The following is an 11,076-nucleotide window of genomic DNA, read 5'->3' as shown; positions in this document are numbered from 1 at the left end:
AGGATAGAGCAGGGTTTAGGGCTGTTGTGCATAGGGTCACTATGAGTCACAAACGCCTCGAGGGCACATAACAACAACAACAACAACAATTCCGGGTCAACGAAAACACCAGCTTCAGTGAGCTAAAATGATTCCAAAGAGTATGAAGTGCATTAACCTAACTGAATTTAAAATGCTGTTTTTCATTTCTGCATATGTTACATACTTTTTACAATTTAAAAATTCATCTGTCAGAAGGTCAAACAAAAAATTTACAAAGAAAAAAGACAAACGTGTGCAGAAACCAAACAATGTAAATCACGAATTTGGAAAGTGATAAAAGGAAGCTAGTCTTCATTAAATTCACAAATTTTTATATTCTTTTTATAAATTAAAAAAAGAACACTTTATGAATCAGAATAGCCAAATTGATACATTTTATGTACTAGTCAAGATTCTTCAAGTGTTAGAACTCAGTGTTAAGGTAGATTTGATTCTGGAGAGTAAATATTTTACAATTGCTTTGATGTACAGAAATTTTTTTAACATAGGCACTTGGTGGAGTCTTTTATTCGCATGGTCATGCACTGATGCTTAGATGTTCCAGTTATCTAATATGAACACAGTATAACCAATAGTCATTTGATAACCAAAGTCATTCCCGCCCCCCCATACGTAGAATCCTGGAAACATCCAGATCCAACAATCTCAAACTAATGTGCATGAATGAACACTCTCTTTTGCTTCATATCTGAATGCTTTACATCTGTTTGAATTGTGTATTGTGTTTGTGTATTTATGCTTTGATTCATAGTAACTTCTCATGTGATGGAATTGATTTGCATTGAACACAAACTATAAATAAAAATAAGTGAAAGAAAGAAAGAAAGAAAAAAATGGCCAAAAAGTCTAGTGAAGGCAAGTTACAGATGTGGAAGCTCAGGTTAGTGCAGGAAAGGGTTGTGTCCATGAAAAATCTTTCATAGATTTCAGGTAGATGTCATCAGAAGGAGAAGTCTATCTTTGAGAGTTCATGAAAGCCCCTAGGTTTAAATGAGGAAAAAAAAGTCAACGATTTAGATCCGCTCAGAAGAGCTGTGGGTGAGCATTAACATTACCGATAAGTATATTTGTTTTCTCCTGGACACAAGAGCCTACTATTTGGTCCTAAAAGCCTTCTGAGGTACCAACTCTTCTCACTATTTCTTAGTTGTTGGAATTGACGGAAAACCTCATAAGCAGTTCCTTACTTCACCTCTGCCTTGCATTCGGACTTCCGAGCTGTAAAACAGCCCAGTGGTAGATAGAATTTGCTCCAGGACTTAAGAACAATAAATGACATAGTTGAGCCTCTACATCTTGTGGTTCCTAACCTTTATACTATAATAGACAAAGTGCTAGTCAATAGGCCTTTTATTGTAAGAACTACCTTCCCTCTGTAACTTGATTTGTGCCACTATTAGAACCTCTACTTGGAATATTATAGCTTTTAAATTTTTGACTCATGTACTTTTAACTTGTTAGTTAAATTTGTGTCTTCTAGGCTGCAACACTTCCATGATTCATCTTCAAGGATATGAACATGTATGGCTAAGCACAATTGATAACACTGCATCTAAATTCCAAAATCAATCTCCACAATAGTCTACGTGTTTCCTATTGCCAAAGGGGCCCTTTTGAGTAGTGAGAGAAGATCTTCACCCTGAAACCTACAGCGTCCCTTTTCAGCAGGAAGTAGCTAAGAGAATACACTGTCCCCTTTTCCTTATAACTCAGGGTGAAGTCTCTCTCAGGGAGGAGTGATAGGGAATGGCAAAGGACACACTGACAAAGGAGATTAATCAGAACTGGCTTTGACAAGCACTGTGGCAATGGGACAATTAAAACAGACTTTCGGGGGGGGGGAAAAAAAGAAGAACGAACTGGGGAGGAGGGTAGAGAAAATAGTGCAACAATGAATGAATGGAAACCCAAAATCTCTGTAAATGTTCATTAAAATTAATAAACTTTAATAAAAAAAACACCAAAAAAAAAAAAAAAAAGAAAGAAAGAAAAAAAAGCTTTCCTGCTTTCAGGAGTCAAGGACACTTTGAGGGAATCCCAGACTTCTCTCAGACAATTAGAGTTAGCAGTGGAACATGCTATGGCCTATGCTGCTGTTTTGTTGTTGATGTTAGGTGCCATCAAGTGGGAACTGATTCATAGCCTTTTGCGTTTATCTAGTGGCCTGGTTTATAAGGAGTTGTTCTGTGGATCAGTCCTTGGGAAAAGTCAGTGAAGGACAGGATGACACAGTGGGATGAATTGTCACAGTGACTTGAATACGACAGAGACAGTGAGGATGATGAGGACGGGGCAAGGTTTCAATATGTTGTTCATAGGGCTACTATTGAGTCATAGTTGACTCAGAGTTTCCATATACTCGTAGTCATAGTTTTCAGAGGTTGTAAATTGCATGGGAGGAGATTGCCCATCTTTCTCCCTTGAAGTGGCTAGTAGGTTCAAGCAGCCTGCCTTATATGATATGATAATTCCTTCCTTTTAGAAAATTATGGTTGAACTTGGGGAAGCACATTCCTTTCTTGGTGTCTAACAGAACTGGACTAATAGCAGATGCTCCTGAAACAATATAGTTTATGGATGAAGGAATGAATGGATAGATGAATAGATTGATAAATAAAACCATTTCCTCTTTTCATTCCAGTGCTCTTTGTAGCAAATACTCATTGCCTTCGAGTCAGGACAGACTCATAGCTGACTCACTTGGTGGATTACCAACATGGTAAATTGCACAGGAGGAGATTGCCTATCTTTCTCCTGAGAAGTCACTGTGTCCTCGAACTGCCAGAGAGACATGGCCTTTGCGTTAGCAGTTATAAACCAGGCCACTAGATAAATACAAAAGGCTAAGGAATCTCCCTGGAATCAGATTTCTCAACTTTACTGCTGCTGCCGTGGGTGTATATTATAGATCCAAGTAAAAGAAAATCACTAACAACTCTCATCTTTTCTCCATCTATCATGATGCTGCCCACTGGACCAGTGGTAAGGACTTTTATTTTTCTGATGTTGAAATGCAATCTATATTAAAGGCTATTGCCTTTGAGGAAGGATACAAGTTTAAGACTAAGGTGCACCTGATCCAAGCCATAGTATTTTCAATTGCTTCCTATACATTTGAAAATTGGACAATGAATAAAGATGACAGAAGAATCAAGGGCTTTCACTTGTGGTGTTGACAGAGAATATTGAATATACCATGGACTGCCTGAAGAACAACCAAAATCTCTCTTGGAGGAAGTGCAATCAGAGTGTTCCTCAGAGGCAAGGATGATGGGACTTCATCTCACAGACTTTGGGCATTTTTTCAGAAGGGATCAAACCTTGGAAAAAAGACATTATGCTGGGAAAGGAAGAGTGTTGCAGTCTGAGGGTCCCAACGAATAGAATAATTTTATAATAAAGAGACAAACAACCAGGAATGAGATAGAGCAGAGAGCGTAAAACAGGGGGTCAGCAGTTCTCGACTGAAGACCTCGAGCCATGCTTCTCTGAGTTTTATATAGAATCACAAGGAAGTACAAAACAAAGGATAATGGTGAAATCTTTTACAGATAAGGCCAAGTTCCTCTTTATGTTAATCTCAAGATAAAAACTAAGAACAATGTTGACTCCTAAGGAATGCCCCAGTGTCACAAGGGGACCTCCTATGGAATGCCCCAGTGTCACAAGGTGATCTTCAGCTTGTATTAAGCCTCCCTCATTTCCCGGGACAGCATTTGGTCTACTATTATTAAATTTGATATTCGGCTTCCCTCAGAAGAGAGTCATTGAACTCAGTGAGATGAATTGTCACAGTGACTGTAACAATGGGCTTTAGTATGACGGAGACAGTGAGGATGATGACACAGGGCAAGGTTCCAATATGTCGTTCATTGGGTTGCTATTGAATCATAATTGACTCCATGGCACCTCACAAAAACAACAACAAATGAAGCTCCAAAAGAACTGGAGAAGCTCCAAGCAGATCTCCTCCCCTTGGTTGGCTGCTGAGAGCTATGCTTTCAGGGCTAGGTAGACCTTGAGAAGGTGTCTCTGAACACTGTGGTTGGGTGGCTGTCAGCTGACCTGAAGGTGGTCCAATTGTGTTCAAGATGCTTTAGTCTGATTTGACAAGGCATTAAGAAGCCTAACCTCCTCTCCTGAGGGAAAAGGATCCTGAAAGTCTCCTCAGCTCTGCTCTTGGGCAGAACAGTGTGGACAGAGCAGGGACTAGGACAGCAACAAGAGAGAGGTGAGTGGCTATTGGTCCAAACTTCCCTGTCTTCTCTAAATAAGGACTAGTGAATCTTTTATGGGTGGATTGATTTTAAGAATAAGATCAACAGGTAAATGTTTGCATTAGACTTGAGCCACTTTGGCCCAGAAATTTCAAGTCAAAGAAAGCAAATGAGAAAGGAAGAATTGGGACCCCAAGCCTGGTAAGGATGAGAGGTTGAAAGCTTGTGGAGAGTTGGGGACAGCCACCACCGACTTGATGGAATTATCAGTTTCAGATTCCTCCGCTGGCCTGGAGGCTGGGCTGCTCCCTCTTCTGTCTTCACAGTGGCTTTCTATCATGGATGTGGAGTCTGGAAGCCTGCGTCCAAGCTCCTCCTAGAGAGTACTTCCTTCAGAAGATGCTTTATTTCCTGAGTCTCACTTTCCTTGTTTTTAAGAAGAGATCATCCATTTTGCTTCTCACCTTTTTGAGTGGTAGGGAGCTCTGATGGCCTAAAGAATATGTGCTTGCCAACTCCAAGGCAATGGGTTCAAATCTGTCAGCTCCTCCAAGGGAGAATCTCTGACTCCCCAGCAATGAAAAAACCCTGCTTAGTATGAGATGGGAGGAGGGATGGCCCTGAGGGCAGCTGGAGCCATTAATTCCTGGGTGAGAAAGCGAGGAGCTGTCTTTGGGGCTGTAAAACCCAAACCAGCCCAGTGCAGTCTAGATTCTACATGAGATTTTAAGGCTGGTGGCCTAGTGAGTTGCGCACTGCTACTCAGACAATTGAAATCAAACAGCCAATAGGTGGGGGAAAGGTAGATAATCTTCTCCCAAGTGATTTTCAGATTCTGGGAACCAGTTGGAGAGTCAGCTAGGAGTCAGGTCTGACTCAACAGCAATAACAAATCTTTATAGAAGCTGATGGTCTTATCTTTCACCTCTGGAGTGGCGGGTGGGTTTGGTTCTTCAGTTGGAAATGGAAAGGCCATCTTTGAGGAACCTCCCACATCCGGGGATGTCCTCGATGAACTTTTGGTCACTCTCCCTCACTGTTCTGAGACCACTAATTACTGAGGCTCTGTGAGGAGTCTGGGGCCTGCCCTTCCTCAGACACCCTGGTAATGCAGTAGGCTAAATGTTGAACTGCCATCTAAAAGGTTGGCAGCTTAGATCTGCCAGCTACTCCACAGGAGGAAGATGAGGCCTTGGGGAAGAACGTCATCCTTGGGAAGGTAGTGAGTGGGTCAGTGAAAGAGAGGAAGACCCTCAACAAGATGTTGACAATGAGACAATGACTGCAACAGTGGGCTTGAGTGTGTTGGCGTTGGTGAAATTAGCACAAAATAAGACAAGGTCCAGAGCTGCTGTTCATAGGTCACAATGAGTCATAATGACTCGCTGGCACACGGAAACAACACTTCTGTGAAGATTTATGGCCTTAGAAACCCTGTGGTTCTAACCTGTCTGTCCTGTAGAGTCACTCTGAGTTAGAAATGACATAACAGTGAGTTTGATCTTTTGTTGTTGTTCAAAGCTTCCTGAGGAACCTAGGGAACCGAGGTAATGTTTTAGGGTACACTGCAGGCCTCTGACAGAGCAACACTGGCTTTTGCAAATGCAGTTGATTCATGAACAATCAGATATCAAGTAGCTCAGAACTATTTTTCTCACTTAAAGGACAGAGCTACAATCCAGGAGTCCTGGAGTCAGAACATTATGTAGTAGAGGGAGGATAATGCCAGAAAACAGTTCTTCTGGTGGCCTAATGGTAAGAAGCTACGCTGCAATCCCAAAGGCATGCAGTTTGAATCCATAGCTGCTCCACAGGAGAAGGAAGGGCCATTTCCTCCTCTGTGATTTCCTGCCTTCAAAAACTTGCTGGGGTGGTAGCTGAGTCCATTCCCGCTCAATGGCATACAACCACCACCACCACCACCACCACCTCTGTGTAATTCAGAGAAAGCTTCCTTAATTTTGAAAAGCAATTCAGGTGTTACCAGTGTGCCACCAGATTTAAAAACTAAGAGAATAGAGTTGGAGGAGTCGGACTCCTAAACCTGGGTTCGCGCAAGATCACCCCATTTGACACATGGGTCGTTTGTGGAATAGAGAGGTGAGTGGGAGAGCACTGGAGCAAGGAGTCTAATCGCACTCCTTCTCCAGACACTGCAGCTTTGACCAAGACACAGCCCTCAGAAAGCCTCAGCCTCCAGGAAAGGACTGGACCCCAAACTTGTCTAGAATCAATATCAGCTGGGGAGCTTATTTAAAAAAAAAATAATTGGAATGATACAGAGAAGATTAGCATGGCCCCTGAGCAAGGATGACACGCAAATTAATGAAGCGTTCCATATTTTCGACCCGGAAATGAACCAGTCTGTAACGAAGGCTAACTCCTAACTCCTTTCACCTACAAATTTCGTCTTTGGATACAAAGCTAAGTGGATAGTCCTTACGGAGGGACTGTTTAAAAAAAAAAATAAATAAAAATCGGGCTCCTAGGGCCTATTTGAGGAAGCTTTGGTGGCTTAGTGGTAAGGAATTGCACTGACAATTCAAAGACAGGTAGTTCAAATCCACCAATTGTTCCATGGGAGAATGATGGGCAATCTCCTCCTGTGCATTTTACAGCCTCTGAAAACCCACTGGAGTGTTAGCTGTGAGTTGGTCCCACTTTTTGGCACACAAAAACAACACAGGGCCTAATTCAGGCCTCAGGCTGGTCCTGTTTTTAACCCCTAGAGTTCCTCAGGTGATAGACCATGTGCAGACAAGTTTGGGAATCATGTCCTCCCAAGGTGGTGCTGTGAAAGGGGATTCGAGTCCACCAGTGGCTCTGGGAGGAGGATGGGTAATCTCTTCCTGTGGGATTTACAGCTTCCCAAAACCTACTTGAGGGGCAGCTGTGAGTAAGTTTTGACTCGACAACAATCAATTGACCTTTAGCGAGCACACACTGGAATAACTGGAAGGCGTTTGTTAAAAGACTAGTTAAAAGACCCATCTTTAGATGGTCTGTCTGTAGGTTTCAGGTGGGGTTTGAGAATGTACATTTCTAACAAGTTCTCTGGTGACAGTGATGGTGCTGGTTGGGACCACGCTTGGCCTGGATGGGGCTCAGCGTTCCCAGTGGAATCACCTGGGAGCACTTAGAGCTCCCACATACCTTCTATACCAATTAGGTCAACATGTCAGGAGGGGGACTGGGCATCAGGATTTTCTTCTCCAACACTGCAGTAGCACATGATGGAATACATCGTTGTTGGGAGCCATCGCGTCAGCTCTGATGCACGGCAACCCCAGGCACAGCAGACGGCGATCCTGCCTGGTCCTGAGCCATCCTCACAGTCTCTGTTGTAGCCTCTGGGTCCATCCGTCTTTTCAAACATTTTCTATTTCATTCACCCTCTATTTTACCAAGCATGATGTCTTTCTCCTGGGAGGGTCAGTCCCTGGAGAAAGATCAAATACATGGACAGTGAAATTGAAAGACTTCTATAGCTAACAGTCCTATGCCCACCAACTTGGTTCTCCTGTGGATACTTGAATATACTTACTTTATTACACTCATCTATTCATTCCCCTAACCTGTATGGGAACTCCCAAATCTGTTGCCATCACATTGATTTTGACTCATGGGCACTCAATAGGACATAGAGGAATTGCCCCATGGCCTTTCCAAGGTTATAAAGCTCACTGACACATCTTTCTCGCTTGGAGTAGCTGGCAGGTTCAAACTGCCAAGATCTGAGTTAGCTGCCAGGTGCCCAACCAGTGAAGTATCAAGGCTCTTGGGAAACTCTCACTCAGTTCCCTAAAATCCAGCCAAGTTATAGAACCAGGGACTAGACGCTCTGGGATTTCTTTTGCTGTCCACTGGGATCTTCTGTGCCCTCCTGAGTTTATCCAGAACAGAAGACACACATTCATTTAGTATCTATTAAGTACTGAAGAGCTCTAATGGTGCTTTGGTCAAGGCATTCAGCTGCCAACCAAGAGGTTGGTTGTTTGAAGCCACCAGCCACCCTGCAGAAGAAAGATATCCGCTTCCATAAAGATTCACAAACTTCTCTGGGACATTGACTTGATACCTACCCTGCTGGGAACTGATGTGACAGTAGTGGAGTTGACTGGTTTGATCCTGAGTACAAGAAAAGGTTCCCTTCACTTGAAGACCTCTTGGCGGCCAATCTGCAGGGAGCTAGCTCTCTCCATTGCTAATCCACTGGCCACATCTTCCTGGAAGTTGGAATCCACCACTAGCTTGCTCCAAAGGAGAAAGATAGGCAATCTCCTCCTGGGTGATTTACAATCTCAAAGGAGGAGCATCTATGAGTCAGTTCTAATTTGAGGACTAAGAGTTTGTGGCATTTTTGAAGGAACCAAGACTGGTGGGAGTTTACATTTTTTTTTTCTGAGAAAAAAAGTCAGAGAAAGTCACACCGAGGAGCCCAGTGTACTTCTTGTGTGGTCTCTCAACTGGTGGGGAAGGTCTCTCTTTATTTACCCCTGGAGCTGACTGGATCTAGATGCAGCTTGTCCTGGGCAATTATTAAATAAAGACTGGGAGAGAATGAAGCATCCAGAGAGGGCCCTTGTTTGTAGGTTCCAGGTATGTTTTCATCCTGCCCCACAAGAACATCACACTCTGCAGGGGCTCTTGGGTGACAAGTATCCTGCTAAATCCCTTGAGGCTTTACAAAGCAGGAAGTTATTTGGAGGTGGCCCTGAAGGGGAAACCAATTAAAATGTCTGCCCTGTGGAAGCTTCCAGAAGCATAGATCTGATCAGTAATCACCACACCCTGTCCACACACCAAGAGGTGCACAGCTGGTCCTGTGGGACTTCAGCATCCAGAAGAAGGAAGTGGGTTGGGGGAGCCCACAAACATGTATGAACTTGCTCAGTGCCGGTTTCTTCCACAGCTTGGAGATGCTAGCTTGGGTGTGCACCTCTGGTTTTCCTTCTTACATCAGTCTCTGTATGGCAGTAAAAATGATAGAAGAATCGATGCCTTAAAGTGTAGTGTTGACAATGAGTTTTGAATATACCATGGACTGCCAAAAGAATTAACAGATCTGTCTTAGAAGAAGGACAATCAGGGTGCTACTTAGAGGCAATTAGAGGCAAGGATGGTGAGACTTCACCTCACAAAATCTGGGCATATTGTTAAGAGGGACCAGTCCTTGGAAAAGGGCATCATGTTTGGAAAAGTAGAGGGTCCGCAGAGGAGAGGAAGAGCCTCAAAGAGAAGGATTGACACAGAGACGGCAACAATGGGGTAAAGCACAATGGAGACTGCCAGGATGACACAGGACTGGGCATGGTTTTGACCTCTTGTACATGGAGTTGGTGTGCATTGCCGTCGATCTGATGGCACTTCACAGCAACAGGGTGAGGTGAAAACCACAAAATTGAGTTTTATGGAGTGGAGGGCCTTGGTAGCACAGAATGAGTGAATTCCTGCTTTTGTTGTTTTTGCCTTAGGAAACAGTGGAAAGGTTCTTTTGTGAGGAAATCAAAGCTTTGATCTTTCCAGTGTGACTTTTCTGCTCTTATTCATTCAGAATGATAAGTAGAGAGGAAGTAGAGAGGAGAAAAGAAAAGGTCTAGAAAGGCTAGCAGTTGGACACTGGCTTTCCTGGTGGACAGGAAGAACTGTTTAGAATTTTCTGGCTTGTCAGTTAGGGTTACTGGATTCACTGGGAAATAAAGGTGGGTTTTCCTTCAGGCATCAATAAGATTAGAAGTGTTGACTTTTGGAAATATGACTTTGTGTGTGGGTAGTTTCAGGCTAGCTGGTGACTAAATGTTGGGAGCTGGAATTTCCGTAAACATTTTCTTCAATCATTTTGAAAATGAATAACTACTGTGGGCCCCTCAGACTTGGGTCCCTTTAGCTGGGACTTTTAGAATGATTCGCTTTAGATTGTCTTCTAAAAAGCCTCTGCCTTTTACTAAATTATTTTCTGGTGTTCCTTGAGATTTTTAAGGCCTAATGAAGGCTTAAGCTCTGTGAAGAGATGGGGCCTGCCTAGTTGTCTGTGCCCAGTGCTCATGTGCTCAATGCTTTCAGCCCGGGACCTGGACAGAGTAGGTGCTTCCCAGGCACTCTTGAACTGATGACCAATGCAAAAATTGTTGCTGTTATGTGCCGTCGAGTCTCTTGCGACTCATAGTGACCCTCTGTACAACAGCCCTAAACTCTGCTCTGTTTTGTGCCAATCGCACTGTCTCTGACACACCCATCCCGATTACCCTAGTCACTGAATCAATCCACCTCATAGAGGGCCTTCCCCTTCTGCGCTGTCCCTCCACACTACCAAGCATGATGTCCCTCTCCAAGGACCTGTCCCTCCTTGCAACATATCCAAACTGTGTTAGACAGAGCCTCAGAATCCTTACCTCCAAGGAGCAGCCCGGTTTGACCCTTTCCAGGATGAATCTGTTTGTTTTCCTAGCAGTCCATGATACCCTCAGTACTCTTCTCCAGCACCACAGCTCAAAGGCATCAATTCTTCTATCCTCCTTAGTGATTGTCCAACTCTCTTGATGCATAACAAGTGATAGCAAAGACCATGGCCTGTATCAGACACACCTTGGTCTCCAAAGATACACCATTGCTCTTCAGTACTTTGGAGAGGTCCCTAACAGCAGACATTCCGATGGCAATGTTGTTGTTGTTATGTGCCATCGAGTCGTTTGTGATTCATAGCGACTCTATGTACAACAGCCCTAAACCCTGCTCTATCCTGTGCCAATCTCATTGCCTTTGACACACCCATCCCGATTACCCCAGTCACTGAATCAATCCACCTCATAGAGGGTCT

This window comes from Elephantulus edwardii, unplaced genomic scaffold (assembly GCF_000299155.1).
Source record: "Elephantulus edwardii isolate Elephantulus edwardi_28Jun2011 unplaced genomic scaffold, EleEdw1.0 scaffold00074, whole genome shotgun sequence".
NCBI lineage: Eukaryota > Metazoa > Chordata > Mammalia > Macroscelidea > Macroscelididae > Elephantulus > Elephantulus edwardii.
This window is presented reverse-complemented; position numbering follows the sequence as displayed.